This window comes from Chrysochloris asiatica, unplaced genomic scaffold (assembly GCF_000296735.1).
Source record: "Chrysochloris asiatica unplaced genomic scaffold, ChrAsi1.0 scaffold00066, whole genome shotgun sequence".
Classification (NCBI taxonomy): Eukaryota; Metazoa; Chordata; class Mammalia; order Afrosoricida; family Chrysochloridae; genus Chrysochloris; species Chrysochloris asiatica.
This window is the reverse complement of record NW_006408584.1, coordinates 15,204,944-15,222,434: the sequence shown is the minus strand read 5'-3', so window position 1 is coordinate 15,222,434 and position 17,491 is coordinate 15,204,944. Positions and strand designations below refer to the sequence as shown.

At 39.6% G+C, this 17,491-nt stretch overlaps 1 pseudogene; it reads right to left on the bottom strand.

The window, feature by feature from the left end:
- Positions 1–3,364: 3,364 nt before the first annotated feature.
- On the bottom strand, positions 3,365–5,117 carry LOC102836846 (annotated as a pseudogene).
- Positions 5,118–17,491: the final 12,374 nt, after the last annotated feature.

The window sequence follows — 17,491 nt, the reverse complement described above, 5'->3', positions numbered from 1 at the left end:
CTCTGAGGGGACCCGACCACTTGCCTTGATGTTTTCTTGGCAAGCATGTTGCTTGTTCTTGTAGTAACTGTCGGTCTGCCTATGTTGTTTTATATTTTTCCTGTAGGTCTTTATTTCAAGAAGTATCCTCTGTTCTTCTAGCCACTCCAGGTTGGTCTGCTTGTCCTTTCAAGTGGGAATTTCCCGTCACTGGAGATCTGGTAGTGGTTCAGGCTACCACCTATAGTCCCATGTATTGCAGAGGCTCAGCAGGAAGCCTCCTTCACTGGGTACGTTGTAGCCCCATTTTAGGTATTCCAATCAGTTATAGGCAGAAGAGGGAGCTGAGTGCAGGTCCAAAATGCGCAAAACTCCCCAGCACCTCAACCCTTTAAAAAAGCAAGTCCACAATGTTGGGGGCTAAAGTCTTATGTTTGCCCAAGGGCCGTCTGTCTACCAGGTGGGCCCCGCTCCCCCCGTGCGACACTGTCCACCCACTACCGGAGCCCCCTCACCTGTGCTTTGGGGTCAGGGAAGCGCCGCCACTCGTCTCTCCATGTTCCAATTTTCAATGGAGTTTTACAGCTATGTCCCCATCAGCAAATGAAGGTCCCACGGGCGTTAATTCCATCGGCTTTACTCCATTTGCATCATCACGGTCAACTCTACTTTGAGGAGGCAGCTCTTCCCCAATAGCATTTTGAGTGCCTTCCAATCAGAAGGCCTCATTTTCCAGCACTATATCTGACAGTGTTTCTCTGCTGTTCATAAGGTTTTCAGTGACTAAATATTCAGAAGTGGTCTGTCACTCTTTTTTCCTAGTCTGTCTTTGCTTGGAAGCTCATTTTAAACCTGTCCATCATGGATGACCCTGCTGGTATTTAAAATACCGGTGGCATAGCTTTCAGAATCACAGCAACTCATAAACCACCACAGTATGACAAAATGACAGATGAGTCTTGGACAAGCATGTGAGGCTATTGAATATATCATGGCTTGATACAAGTTCACTTAGCATCTTTACTCTTGAACACTTCAAAGAGACCTTGTGCAGTGGATTTGTTTAATGTACTATATTGTTTAATTTCTTTGCTGCTGCTTCCGTGAATGTTGATTGTGGATCCAAAAAGAAATGAAATCTTCGACAATTTCAGTCTTTTCTTCATTTACCATGATGTTATTTATTGACTCCTTTGTGAGGATGTTTGTTTTCTTTACATTGAGGTACAGTCCACACTGAAGGGTGAAGTCTTTGATTTTCATCAGTAAATATTTTAAAACCTCTTAGTTTCCAGCAAGCATGGTTGTATTATATGTTTTCTTAAGGTTGTTAATGAATCTTCCTCTAATCTTCATGCCATGTTCTTCTTAATGTAATCCAGTTTCTCAGATTATTTGCTCATGATACAGATTGAATAAATATGTGAGAGAATACAGCCTTGATGCATACCTTTCCTGATTTTAAACCATTTAATAATCCCATCTTCAGTTTTAATGACTGACTATTGGTCAATGTAGTCCTGTTGTGGCACTTTGGGTTAATGTGTTGGACTGCAAAGTTGGTTTGAACCATAAGGTTGGCGATTCAAGCTCACCAGTCACTCTGCAGAATCCCTAAATAGATTGCTATGGGTCAGAATCAACTTGATGGAATTTAACAACAACAACTTGACCAATGTGCAGGTTCCTCATGAGCACAATTAAATCTTCTGGAATAGACATTATTCCCTATGGTATCCATAGTTTGTTATGATCCACACCGTTGTAAGCTTTTTATAGTCAATAAAGCACAAGTAAACATATTTTTGGAATTCTCAGCCAAGTCCCATCTGATGTCAGCAATATTATCCCTAGTTCCATGTCCTATTCTGAATCCATCTTGAATTTCAAGAAGTTCCCTGTCATTATACTGGCGTAATCATTTTTTAATTATCTTCAGTAAAATTTTGCTTACATGTTATATAATATTGTTCAATGATTTCTGCATTCCATCAGGTTAAATCTTTTTAGAATGGGCACAGATATTGATCTCTTTCAATCAGTTGATCAGGGAGCTGTATTCCAAATTATTCGGTATAGATGAGTGAACACCTCCAGTGCTGCATCAGTATTTTGTATTTCCACAATTCCAGGAGTCTTGATTTTGCTAATGTGTTCAGTGTCACTTGGATTTCTTCCTTTTGTAACAATAGTTCTTGATCATATACTACCCCATGAAATGATTGAACTTTGACTATGTCTTTTTGGTTAAGTGACTGTGTGTATCTTCCATCTTCATTTGATGCTTTCTCCATCATTCAATATTTTTGCCCATTATTGTTGCTAAGTGCCATCAAGTTGGTTCTACTCATAGCAACTCTGTATAGGGTTTCCACAAAGCAGTTGGTAGGTTTTAACTTCAGACCTTATGGTTCAAAGTCCTGTGCTGATTCTACAACTCTGTACCAGGAGTCCATTTTTGCCCATAGAAACCTCAATATTGCAAGTTGAGGTTTAATTTTTTTTTTTTTCAGTTCTTTCAGTTTAAGAAATTCTGAGTGTTTTCTTTCTTTTTGATTTTCTATCTCCAGATCTTTGCACTTTTTATTATGCTATTTTAGTCTTTTTGAGCCATCCTTTGAAATTTTCTGTTCAGCTCTTCAAGTTCCACATTTCTTCCTTATACTTTATAGCATTTCTATGCTAGCGAGCATGTTTCAGTCTCGTCTCACATCCATATTATTCTTTTCTTTCTTTCCTATTTTTTTAAATGACCCATTGCTTTCTTTCTGTATAATGCTCTTGATGTTATATAACATCTCCTTAGGTCTTCGGTAGTTTTTGTCCAATGCATCAAATTTGCTCTTGATTTGGTCTCTAAATTCAGGAGGGATATATTCTATGTCAGATATTGTCTCTCATGGACTTTTTTTTTTTTTTTACTTTAAACTAGTTTTTAAAATATATATACAAAGCTCACATAATTTGTTATTTCTCTATGCTGTACACAATTACTTTCTACAGAAAGGCTGCTTCCTCTCATCTAGTGATTGTAAGCACTAAAATCCTGATTTTAATAGTAGTAAAAATGCTTCAGTGATTTATGTTGAAAGCAGTATGTTGGTAATGGCTCTTGTACCTAGTATCAGGAATATACAAATGTATTTTTATGCAAAAATACAAATAAATTATATGTAGGCATGAATGATGACAGCAGTAATTCATTATATATTGTCAACTGAAACCAATTACTGATGGTTATAACTGATTTTCTTAAAACATCAGCCAGCCTTTTCTTCAGACATTTTCTTCTCTTTAAATGACTTCTCTGAAGTTATTGGTGAGGAATACTGTCTTCAGCTTCTTGTCACAGTCCATTGATAATGGTAAAGCACTATTCAAGGAACTAGAACATGCTACCTCCCATACTACCCATACCACCTCCCATTCCACCCATTCTGCCCATGCCAGATTCCTTCTCTTCTTTAGAAATTTCTGTAACTACAATTTTTGCTGTGGTTAACAGGGAGACCGCTCCAGCAACATCCAATAAAGCAGTTCTTACAACTTTGGTTGGATCAATGATTCCTTTTTCTAACATATTGACAACATCTCCAAGCATAGCATCATAACCAACTTCTGAGGAACTCTGCAAAATTTTTTGAACTATCAATAATCCTTCAACACTTGCATTCTTAGCAATAGTCATTGCAGGAATTTTGATTAAAAAAAAATAATAATTTCTATGCCAATTTTTTGATCTTCATTTGCTAGAGTTAGTGAGTCCAAGTCTGGAAAGCATCGAAGAAGAGCACAGCCACCTCCAAGAACAATGTCCTCTTCAACAGCAGCTCATGTTGCATTGAGGGCATCCGTAACTCTTTCTTTTCATTCACTACCACATCACTTGTCCCACCAACTTTTAGCACAGCTAGTCAATCTTTAGTCACAACTTCCCATAAATAATGAGCCTGAACATTTTCAAGATTCAGTGTTAATCCCTCTTTTTCAAATACTATATCACCAGTGGCAATAGCTAAGGTGGTTCTTTCTATTGTCACCCAAACTAGGAGCTTTGATTGCTACAACTTAAAGACCAACCTTTAGCCTATTCAAAATAAGAGTACTTAGAGCTTTCTGTCAACATCTTCAGTAATTAAGATCAAAGGCTTACAGTTAGCATTGGTAATTTCAAGCACAGGTACAGTGCACTGGATACTAGAAATTTTCTTTTCACTCAATAGAACACAGGCATTCTGGAATTCACGTTTTTGACCTTTTGATGTGTTAATAAAGTATGGAGAAATATAACCTGGGTCAAACTTTATGCCTTCAATAATTTCTAACTTCTCATTCAAGGTTTTCCCATACTTTACTGTGATGACGCCTTTTCTTGCAACTATTTTCATGGCATCAGAAATGATGGTGCCAATTTCTTTATTTCCACTTGCAGAAATTGTAGCAACTTGAGCAATTTCTTAAGAAGCTGTCACAGGTTTAGATTGCTTCTTAAGTTCAGCAATTACAGCATCAACAGCTACCATTATATCTCTCCTGACTTCCACTGGATTAGTGCCTTTGTAATCTTGAAACCTTGCTTTGCAATGCAGTGGCAGTGGTGGTGCCATCCTCAGCCTCTTCATTTGTATTGGTTGCAACACGCTGAACAAGTTTAGCCCTAATATTTTTGTATTTATCCTTTAAATCAATTGATTTAGCAACAGTCATACCATTTTATGTTACTATGGGGCTTGGTAGCGTAGTGGTTACGAATCGGGCTGCGAACCTTAAGGTCAGCGGTTCGAAACTACCAGCTGCTCCGCGGGAGAAAGATGAGGCTTTCTACTCCCGTAAAGATTTACACCCTCGGAAACCCTATACAGGGTCGCTATGGGTCGGAACCGACTCGATGGCACATAACAACAACAACAACATGGGGCTTACCCAACAATGTTCAATAATCACTGTTCTTCACTTTAGCCCCACAGTAACCACTACAGCGTCCAGCGTCGGCTAAAATATCTACCTACAACTTGAAGCATTAGGGCTTGGGAGTCTGCACCAAATTTTGCATCTTTGGAATAAGCCCGAGTAAAACGAGGAGCCAGTATCCTGGACACTGGCCTCATCTGTTGAAAAACTGCAAGGAAGCAGAACATTTCTGAAGGGCGGCGGGCTACCGGGCTTGCGAGCACGCAGAGAGGAAAGCAGTCGTTGGGAAGTGAGGGACAGAGTGCAGGACGCACAGGGCAATGAGTCTGTGTCCCCTCCCTTCTGAGGCTCTGTCCGCCCTGGTGTACTATTTCTCATGGACTTTGGAAAAATCTTCTTCAGCTTCATCCTGAAGTTGCATATTAGCAGTCGATGATCTGTTCCACCGTTTGGCCCTTGCCATGTTTTGACTTATGATATTCCGCTTTTCCACCATCTTTTTCCACAGATGTAGTCAATTTTATTTCTGTGGATTCCATATGGTGGGGTCCATGTATATAGTTCCATTTATGTTGTTTAAAAACTACTCACAATGAATATGCCTTTGGCCTTGCAAAATTCTATTATGACCCTTTTCTGTTTGTTTCCAACCTTCCCTATTCTAATCACCAACAATTATCAATATATCTTGAGTACATGTTTGATAATTTTCTGACAGAAAGAATTGGTAGAATTTTAAAAATTTCTTTATCACTGACTTTTTTAGTTTGTTCATAAATTCAAGCTGACTTCCGAAGAGGATGTGGAACAAAGGCTATCATTGCTAATATCAGGTGAATTCTGGTTGAAAACAGAGAATACCAGAATGTTGTTTACCTGTGTTTCACTGATTATGCAAAGGCATTCCTTGTGTATATCATGAAAAATTATGAATAATATTGCAAAGAATGGGAATTACAGAACACTTAATTATGCTCATCTGGATCCAACACATAGATCTAGAGGCAGACTTTGGAACAGAACAAAGAGATATTGTGTGGTTTAAATGAAGGAAGAATGTGCCTCAAGGTTATATCCTCTAATCAGACTTACTCATGCTGGTAGGGCGATGGCTCTGTAGTATAAGCACTGTACTGCAAACCAGAAGTTTGGTGGGTAGAACCTACCACCCCCCACATTAGTCGCTCACTTGCTGTTCCGTCTGTTCTGTCAGAGAAAGATGAAGTTTTCTGCTCTTGCAAAGATTTACAGCTTCTGAAACCATTTACAGGGTTGCTAAGAGCTGGAACCCACTCAACTGTACTTAACAGCAACAGCATTCAATCTGTATGTAGAGCAAATAATCTTAGAATAAGCATATGACTGTTATCATTTGAAATGTGTCCCATTAAAATATATGATTTGTCTAGATCATCATTCTCAGTAGTTAATTTGGCTAATGGCACTACTGGACTTCTGGTAGGGTGTTGTAGGATCAGCACTGGACTGTGAACCAAACAGTCAGCTGTTTAAACCCACAAAGCTGCTCCTTGGAAATCCTATACAGGGTTGCTATGGGTCTGAACCCATTCAATGGCACTTAACAATAGCAATGCCATTGTTAACAGCAAAGTGGGTGGTTCAAACCCATCAGCCTCTCATCAGGAGAAAGGTGAGGCTGTTGGTCCCATAAATAGTTATAGATTTGGAAACCCTATATAGGGAGACAATGTATCAGAATCAGTTCAATGGCAGTGAGTTTGGGTTTGTTTGAGTGTCACTACACTACCAGAGATCCTTATAATTATCCTATGTGTTGTGAATCTTAAACATCAAGATATTAATGAATTATGATTAGTGGCAGTTGAGTTAATGATGCAGAATGTATTCTACAGGAATAGGTTGCATCTTGAGTGAATTTCTTGTGAAATATGTTGTTTTGTTGTTAGGTGTGGTCAAGTCAGTTGTGACTTATAGGGTCTCTGTGCACAACAGAATGAAAAACTGCCCAGTCATGTGTGATCTGTACCATCATTGTTACGTTTGAGGCATTGTTGCTGCCTTTATGCCAGTCCATCTTTTTGGGATATTCTTTTTCACTGACCTCCACTTTACCAAGCATGATGTCCTTCTCCAGGGACTGGTCCCTCCACATAACATGTCTGAAGTATGAGAGAAGACTATCCATCTTGGCTTCTAAGGAGAATTCTGGCTGTACTTCTTCCAACACAGGTTTGTTTGTTCTTTTGGCAGTCTATGGTACTTTTAGTATTTTCCAATACCTTAATTCAAAAGCATTGTTTCTTCTAAGATGCAAATTTCACATGCATATGAGGCTATTGAAAATACCATGGCTTAGGTCAGGCAGACCTTAGTTCTCAAACTAATATCTTTGCTCATGAACACTTTAAAGAAGTCTTGTGCAACATGTTAGCCTAATGCAAAACATCTTTTGCTTTATTGACTGCCGTGTCCTTGAATGTTGATTGTCAATCCAAACAGAATGAAGTCTTTGTCAATTTCAGTCTTTTTTTTATTCTCCATGAAATTATTTATTGGTCCACTGGTGAGTATTTTTGTTTTATTTGTATTGAAATGCAACCCATCTGCAAACAAGGTTGTTATTATCTGCATATTGTGGGCTGTTCAAGAGTCTTCTTCCAATCCTGATGCCTGTTGCCTTCATATAGTCCAGTTTCTCAGATTATTTGCTCAGCATACAGATTGAATAAGTATGGTGAAAGAATACAACCCTGGTGCACACCTTTCTTAATTTTAAAACATTCACTGTCCCCTTGTTCTGTTCAAAGGAGTGCCTCTTGGTCTATGTGCAGGTTTTTCATGAGCATAATTAATTTTTTATTGTGAAATATAAAGAGATTAAACATGCAAATAGAGATGAGAGGGATTTATCACCTCCAATGAAAGGAGAGCCAGACATGGACCTTCAGAACTAGTATTCCTGCACCTTTGCACTAAGAACCTCTTATATTAAGGAAAAAATTGATGACAAGGACCTCCCCACAGAGCTGAAATAGAGAGAAACACTTTCCTTATAGCTGTAACCCTGTATTAAGACTTCTAGCTTCTGAAACTAAAACTGTGAGACAATAAATTGCAGTTTGTTGAAGTCATTCACCTGTGGTATTTCTGATTAAACAGCACTAGTTAACTAAGACAATGAAGAAAAATCTGCCATTAAGATTAGAGGAAGATCTATTAGCAACAATATGCAAATGTCACAACCTTGATTGGTGAAAGTGGAGAGAACTTGAATCGCTGATGAAGATTAAAGACTGCAGCCTTCAGTGTGGATTGCACCTGAATATAAATAAAACAAACTGGAGTAATAAGGAACATCTTGATCAATGGCAAAAGAATGGAAATTGTCAGTGATTTCCTTTCATTTGGATTCATAGTAAAGGCCCATGGAAGCAGAAGTCAAGCCTATGTAGCATATTCATTGGGTATATATGATGCAAAAGACCCCTTAAAGTATTAAAATGGGAAAATGTCATATTGAGTATTAAGGTACGCTTAACCAAAGTCATTATATTTTCAGCAGTTTTATATGCATTTAAAAGCTAGCAATGACTAAGGAAAGCTGAAGAAGAACATATGCATTTTAATTATGGTCTTGGTAAAGAATATTGAATATACTATAGATTGTCAAAAGTACAGCCAGGAAGCTCCTTAGAATCAAGAATGACAATACTTTATCTGACATACTTTAATATAAGGAACCAGTCTCTGGAGAAGGACACCATGCTTAGAATGTAGAGGGTCAACAAAAACACGGAAGTTCTTCAGTGAGATGGACTGACACAGTGACTGCAACTGTGGGGTCAAACATGGCAACAATTGTGAGGAAGGTTCAGTACTGGCCAGTGTTTCATTCTGTTGTACATAGGATCAATATGTGCCAGAATTGACTCACAGTACATAACAGCATTGACAATAATGCCATAAAATGAACTCAGGGACAATGGGCCTTTGTCTTTTTTGTTTTCAATCTTTATGGAACAGATCAACAGATCTTTTCTCTCCCTTTGCCACTGATGGATCTCTATTGAATAACTTTATACCTTTCAGTTACCATTTGCATAACAATTACTTCACCAGAGCTCCCTCTTTCTCTGCCTTTTCTCTCTCTACCCCTCTTTTCTTTCTCTTCCTCCCTATCTCTCTTCTTTCTGTTTGTATGTATATATGCATGTATGTGTGTATATATATATTATGTTTTTGTTGTTGTTAAGTGTTATGTTTTTGTTGTTGTTAAGCCTTCAAGTTGGTTCTGATCTGTATTGACCTAGTATAGGATTTCTGAGGAGCAGCTGGTGAGTTTGTATCATCGACATTATGGTTCAAGCTGACCTTTAAGATCAGCACTGGACTGTGATTCACAAGCTTGGCAGTTCAAGCCCATCAGCTGCTCTTCAGAAACCCTTCAGAGGGTTGCTATCGCTTGACATTGACATAATGACATTTAGCAATAACAGCAACATGTGTATATTTGATTCTTCCTCAATATATAAGCAATATGTTGTTGTTGCTTTCAGGTGCCATCGAGTCGGAACCGACTCAGCGACCCCATGCACAGCATAATGAAACAATGTCCGATCCTGGGCCAACCTCACTACCGCTGCCACACTTGACGCCATCAATAATGTCACCTGGCTGATCCATCTCGTTGGGGGGTCTTCTTCTTTTTTTCTGACCCTCCATCTTACCCAGCATAACATCCTTCTCCAGCGACTGTTCCCTCCTGACAATATGTCCAAAGTATGAGAGAAGAAGCTTAGTCATCCTGGCCTCCAAGGAGCACTCTGGATAAGGAAGCTATATTCTCTCTTTGATTTAAATATTGTATATCAATAAGAATAAAGGTATTTTGGTAACTGACCATCATATATAGTAAGACCAATTCTGGTTATATTCAAAGCAGTTAGTTTTATAGATCAGAAATGCTACATCCCGTTTAATTCTTAAGATGCATCAAGTCCTTAAATATCCATCATTATTCAGCATAAAGATTCAAAACTCAATGAATTATGACACTTTGCAGTTAACTATAACAATACTGAAAATGCAGTTCTTAATATAGAAAATAAATGATGGCCTTTTATATCAGTGTTTTTACCAGACCATTGAATCTTATTGTAAAACAGACAAACTGTAAAATTCAGTGGCTCACATAATTATAGCTCAAGATACAATGAATAAAATTGAACATCTTTAAATGCTCTTATTCAAAGAGATAATTTTGTATTATAGGTAGTAATTATGCAGCATGCAGGGAATTTTAAATTTAGCCAGGCCAGATTAAAATAATATATTTAAATATTCAAGTTGTGAGAACAGATTTTATAGTACCAGTGAATAAGAGTTAAACATATTAAGAACAACTTAAGGAACATATTCTTCATTGTATCTTACATGTAAGTGTTCTTTATTTAAATGGTATTTTCTGGTTCCCTGAATTACTTACTCATTTTAAGTTAACAGTGTTGGAAATTGTATAGTCCTTTTAAGTAATGATTATTTTATATTATACAATGTAAAATAATAACTATAAACTATTTCAAGGAATTTGCTCTTATGTTAGAATTATTTGTTTAAAATATTCTTAAATAAATTTGGAATGAGTTTTGCTATATGTGTCAAGGAATGATCATCAACAAATACTTAGTCACTGCAATGGAAAATACAAAATAGGGATCCAGATCTGGCATAATATTATCATGATGTATTATTAAGATGAATCATCTTATCAAATTAAGCTGCATGCTTTCCTTGAGAACTTTCTGTTCTAAAAGTCTACAGTTTCACATATTTATATAAAATTTTGTACATCATTTAATAGGTCTTATTATATTGCAATATATCTAAAGACATTAACTGCTGAATGTTACACAGATATGAATATGTTTCATTAATATTCATTTCAAGTATATCATGATTTTCTGCTTAAAATAAAGGTTAAGAAATATTTTACAACTTTTTTTTTTTCTGGACTGAAAGATGTTAAAGAATCTTCATATTTGAATCCCTGCGTATTTGTTTTTGCAAGTGGAAAATAAAATAAAATCCATTTCTAAGATAATAATTAAGCAATAAGATAATGTTCTAATCTCCCCAGGTCATCTTCAGCACTAGAAATGTTTCAAGCCATGCTGAACATTAACATCCATTTTTTTATATATATAAGTTTTTATTGTGAGGTTTACATGGAAGAATATCAGTTTTGCATTCATCCTATCTTATTTCGTTTCATTGTAATGATTACAATGTCCTCATGCATCATCAAATAACCAAAGGATACAACCCACAGGCCCGCCCGCAGCACCCGCCCCCGTCAGCACACAGCCCCTCTCCCTTCCTCAGTTCAGTGTCCCCAGCCACTTCTTCTGTCCACATCATCATCTCTTTCTCCATCCTTGGCTTCACTGCCTCTCTGGGTAGGCTCCCGCACTTTGTTCTTCTTAATTGATGGTCCCTGGGACTTCCGCTCCTGTGATGCAGAATCAATCTCTCCCCTCCTTTGGTCAAAAAGCATCTACCTCTATATTTCATACCCTCACAGTCAGTTCTGCTGGTAATTATTCACTACTGTACCATAAGTGTCTTATCCCCATTTCCTTTTGCCAGCCCAGTCCCAACAGATTGGAAATCATTCAGTGGTGATTCCACCTTCCCCCAACCCATCTGGAAACAGACTCTGTCTTGAAAGCTTGTAAGCCAGTCACTTCTTGCCTTTATAGGTCCCCCCATTTTGGGTAGCCAATGTCTAAGTTGCCCATCCCTGTTTACCCTGTATGCCGAGGAGGTGGAAGTGATCCTCGCTATAAAGGTGTGTTCCCTTTTTTGGGCTATTACATACATAAGTATAGGTAAAGTTCACCAAATGATAGTAGGTTACTCTTTTTATTATTATTTTTTCCCCTCTTCTTTCATCTTCTAGCCGAGTTCTGATCATCCAGCCATCGAAGCCAGGTCAAGTGGGTACTATCTGCAAGTATGGGTGTTCTTGTGCATCTGCTCTCACTTCACATCAGCTGGATGCTTCACTCTCTGCTCTAGTCCTCTGTGGCCATGTCACTGCCTCTGTGCCCAGGAATCCCTGGGTCTTGCCATACTTCTGGCCATCCAGGTCTCTACCTGGGTTCACAGGGGTCTGTTGAATGTGGTCGGACTTAGCTTGCAACTTCATTGTTGTTTTATCCCCCTCTTCCCCTTATCAGTGATTAATGCGGTCACCAGCCAGACTATCTGCCTGCTCATGTATTCCCCTTGAGTATCAGACTTAAAAAAGAGTTTGCTCTGAGGTGTCCTGACCACTTGCCTTGATGGCTCCCGGGTAAACAGCATACTTGTTCTTATAGTAATCAATCAGACTGCCATTATTGTTTTGGATTTTCCTACGGGTTTTTCTTTCACGAAGAATCTTCTGTTCTTCAGGCAGATCAAGGCTGTTCTACTTGTCCTTTCCGGTGGAAATTTCCTACTTCAGATGATTATGGATGAGGTTCTGGATTCCACCTATGGTCTTATGCAATGTAAAGGCTCCATAGGAAGCCTCCTTCACTGGGCAACTTCAAGGCCCCTTTAAGGTATTCCAATCAGTTGTAGGCTGAAGATGGACTTACAAGCTTTCTGTAGTGATGTTTCTGGCTATTCCCTTCTCCCCCCAGCAACAGGTGTCTATTTTACAATGGTTGTTGTTGTTGTTAAGTGCTGTCGAGTCAGTTCCGACCCAAAGCAACCCTGTACAGGGTTTCCGAGGGAGTAAATCTTTACGGGAGTAGAAAGCCTCATCTTTCTCCCGCAGAGCAGCTGGTAGTTTCGAACCGCTGACCTTAAGGTTCGCAGCCCGAGTCGTAAACACTACGCTACCAGAGCTCCTTACAATGGTAGGCGAGGGAAACCAGGATTCAGAAGACAGCCAAGTAAAAGTTGTTCCCCTCTTTTATCCCTTCAAACTATGCCTCAATCCCTGTATCCCAGAGCCCTGTTATTCCAAGGTCATGCATATCTCATAGTTTATCTCTGTCCCACTTAGCCCATGCAAACCTGCCTAACTGTTCTCCCATCAGCCTTGTTCTTCGATTACACTCCCCCTTATTGTGTATTGCTCCCCTACAGCCCCCCAGCATTGAAGCTATCCTGTGTCTATTCCCTACTCTGTGCTCTATCAGCCCCTCCCTGCCTCCCCTCATCTCATACCATACTGAGCATAATGTCCTCAAAGTTCATCCATGTTATGTGGTGGCTTCAGGCTTCCTTGTTGTTCTTCAAGGTAGCATAGTATTCCATTGTGCGTATTTACCACAGTTTGTTTATGCATTCTTCAATTGATGGACACTTAGGCTGCCTGCATCATTTTGCTCTTGTAATAGTGCTGCTATGAACATTGGTGTGCATATATCTACTGGTGTTATGACTTTTATTTCTTGTGGGTAAATACCAAGTAAAGGAATTGCTGGATTATAAGGTATTTCTGTTTCCAACCTTCTGAGTAAACACCATATTGCTTATCAGAGTGGTTGGAGCATTTTGCAATCCCACCAACAATGTAGGAGGGTCCCAGTCTCTCTGTATCCTAGCGAATATTTATTGTCCTCTACTTTTTTGATCATTGCTGGTGTGAGATGATATCTCATTGTTGTTTTGATTTGCCTCTCTCTAATGGCTAGTGATCGTGAATATTTCTTCCTATGTTTGTTGGCTGCCCAGATATCTTCCTTGGTGAAGTGTCTGTTCATGTCCAGTGTACATTTTTTTTTTTTAATGTTTTATTGTGATATGATAGTTTACATGAGAGAACCTCAGTTCCATATTCATTCCATCGTATATCATTACATTGCCATGGTTCCTTCCAATCCCCTCCATGCCTTGTCTTCCAACCAAAGGGCATATCCTAGAAGCCCGTGCTCTACCATCCCCCTCCCCCCTCAGTCTTCGGCCCACAGTTCCTTTCCCTCTCTGGATCCAAAGTCCCCAGCCGCTTCATCCCTCCTTTTCATCATCTCTGTCTCCATCTCAGGCATCCCTGGTTCTCTGGGTGGGGTCCCGTTCTCAGCTCTTATCTGTTGGTGGTCCCAGAGACCTCCACTCCTAGACTGGAGAAATAATCTCTCTCTTCCTTGCTACAAAACATCTACCCTTGCATTTCCGACACTCACAATCCGTCTTGATAACCAGTATTCACTACAGTATCGCACGTTACCCATCTGCATTTCATTTCATCAGCAACACCTAGACAAATTGGATAGTACTCACTGGTGATTCTGCCTTCCTCCATGCCCCCTAGTTCTAGGTTCCTTCTTGAAGGCTTGTAAGCCAGTTACTTCTTGCCTTTGTAGTCCCTCCCTCCCCATTTGGGTATCCAATGTCCAAGTTGCCCCTCTATGTCTACTCTGTATGTGGAGGGGGTGGGAATGTTTCTTGCTGTAAGGATTTATCGCCTCTTTTGTGTCACTGCATTCATATGCATAGGTCAAGTTCCTCAGCTTGGATCAGCTCAATCTTCTTCCCCCCTTCCCCTCTTCTTTCTTCTCCTGGTTGAGCTCTGATCATCTAGTCATCCGGTCCCGGTCACGTGGGTGTCATCTGTAAGTGTGGGTGTTCTTGTGCACATGCCCTCTCTTCCCATCAGCCGGCAGCTCCATTCTCCACTTGAGTTCTCCGTGGCCACGTCACTGACTCTGGTCCCAGGACTCCTCGGGTCTCCTCTCTCTGCTTGCCAACCAGGTCCCCAACCAGGTCCACAGAAGCCCTCTGAATATTGTGAGGCTTAGCTCGCCGTTTCATTGCTGCCTTTACCCCATTTCTCCCCAACGGTGATGCGTGTGTTTACCAATCCGAGCGTGCATTTCCACCGAGTCTCAGTTTTGGGGGGTAGGGGGCTATGTTGGTGGGACCCAACTGACTGCCCCAATGTTTCCTAGGGGAGCGACCCATTTGTTCCCACAGTAGCAGTCCATCTGTCTCCAATGTGTTGTATTTTTCCTGTAGGTCTTCCATTCGACATATCTTTTGTTCTTCTCACCGTTCCAGGCTCGTCAGCTCATCCCTTCAAGTGGGGATTTCTCATCTCTGGTGATCTGGATGTGGTTCTGGTTTCTACCTATAGTTGTATGTATTGCAAAGGCTCTGCAGAGAGCGTCGTTCACTGGGTACACTGTAGCCCCGTTTTAGGTATTCCAATCAGTTAAAGGCAGAAGACGGACTTACAAGCCTTCTAGTGTGATGTTTCTGACTATTCCTTTCTCTCCCCCTCCCAGTGTCTACTCTATATTATAATGCAAGGGAAACCAAGATTCAAAAAAACAGTCAAGCATCTTAACACAATTCCCCACTCATTCCAACCATGGGTCAATCCCTGCATCTCAGAGCACTGGAACTCCAAGGCTGTGCCCACATCATTCTTTATCTCTGTCCCACTTGGTCGGCCTAAACATGCCCTATTGTTCTCCCATCTGTCCCTTTTCTCCACTTCCCTCTCCCTCCCTGTATATTGCCCCACTCCCCATCACCCAAGCTCTCCTGAACCCAATATCCGCCCTGTGCTCCACCCTCCGTCCTTCCCCCCTCCCACCACCTATTTCCCAACAACCAACAAAAACTTCCCCCTACCCCCCTTTAGTATAATTTCTTTTTCTTAGTCTTTTACAGTAGTGGTCCCATGCAGTATTTCTCTTTTTGTGACTGACTAATTTCATTCAGCATAATGTCCTCAAGGTTCATCCATGTTTTGCGGTGGCTTGCCACTTCCTTGTTATTCTTCAGTGTAGCATAATATTCCATTGTGTGTATGTACCACAATTTGTTTATCCATTCTTCAGTTGATGGGCACTTTGGCCATTTCCATCTTTTTGCTATTGTAAATAATGCTACTATAAACATTGGTGTACATATATCTTCTCGTGTTGTGGCTCGTTTTTGGGTAAATACCAAGTATAGGAATTGCTGGATCATAAAGCATTTCTATTTTCAACCTTCTGAGGAAACGCCATCTTGCTTTCCAGAGAGGTTGGACCATTTTGCAGTCCAACCAGCAATGCAGGAGTGTCCCAGTCTCTCCACATCTTCACCAGCATTTATTGTCTTCTACATTTTTCATCTTTGCTGTTATTGCTGGTGTGAGATCATATCTCATCGTTGTTTTGATTTACATCTCTCTAACGGCTAGTGATCATGAGCATTTCTTCATATGTTTGTTGGCTGCCCTGATCTCTTCCTTGGTGAAGTGTCTGTTCGTATCCTGTGCCCACTTTTTAATTGGGTTATTTGTCTTTTTCTTGTAGAGTCCAGTGTCCATTTTTAAACTGGGTTATTTGTCCTTTTCTTGTAGAGGTGTTGTAGTTTCCTGTATATTTTAGAAATGAGTCCCTTGTCTGATGTGTCATTGCAAGAGATTTTTTCCCATTCTGTGGGTTCTGTTTTTACTCTTTTGGTGAAGTCTTTGATGCACATAAGTTTTTAATTTTTATTATGTCCCAATCATCTATTTTGTCTACTTTTTTTGTGTACTTTTAAAAATGTTTTGTAGTCTGTGTATTCCCTGTATTAGAGCCCTCACATTTGTCCCTATTTTTTCATTAATGACTTTCATAATTTTGGGATTCACATGTAGGTCTTTAATCCATGCTGAGTTGCTTTTTGTATAGGGCGTGAGGTAAAGGTCTTGTTTCAATCTTTTCCTGTTCTGCCAGCCCCATCTGTTAAAGGGACTATCTCCTCCCCATGAAATATACATAGGTACTTTCTTGAAAATCAGTTGGCTGTATGCGGCTGGGTTAATTTCTCGATTCTCAATTCTGTTCCATTGACCAATGTATCTTTCATTGTACCATTACCAGGCTGTTTTGACCACCGTAGCCATGTAGTAGATTTTGAAATTGGGGAATGAGAGGATTCCAACCCTGTTCTTCTTCTTCGGCAGTACTTTGTTATCCTGTGTCTCTTTCCTTTCCATATAAAGTTTGTGATTTTCTTTTCCATATCTCAGAAGAATGTTGCTGGAATCGGTATTTGGATTACATTCTATGTGTAAATTGCTTTGAGTAGTATTCACATTGTCACAATGTTGAGTCTTCTATCCAGGAACATGATATATTCTTCCACTTTTGTAAGTCTCTTTTGGTTTTTTGTAGTAGTGTTTTGTAATTTTCTTTGTATAGGTCCTTTGTTTCTCTGGTTACATTTATTCCCAGATAGTTCATCCTCTGGATGGCTATTGTAAATGGTAATGCTTTCTTAATGTCCTTTTCAGTGCTGTAGTTTTTACTGTACAGGAATCTAACTTATTTTTGTATGTTGATCTTATACCCTGCAACTTTAATGAATCTTCCTATGATATCTAATAGCTTTTTACTGAGTCTTTGGGGGTTTCTATGTATATGATCCTATTGTCTGCAAATAGAGAGAGTTTTCTTTCCTCTTTGCCAAATTGGATGCCTTTAATTTACCTATCTTGCTGTATTGCTCTGGCTAAATACTTGCAAAACAATATTGAATAGGAGTGATGACAAAGGGCATCCTTGTCTGGTTCATGTTGGCAGAGGGAAGGCTTTTAGTTTCTCTCCATTGAGAGTGACATAGGCTGTAGGTTTTCTATATA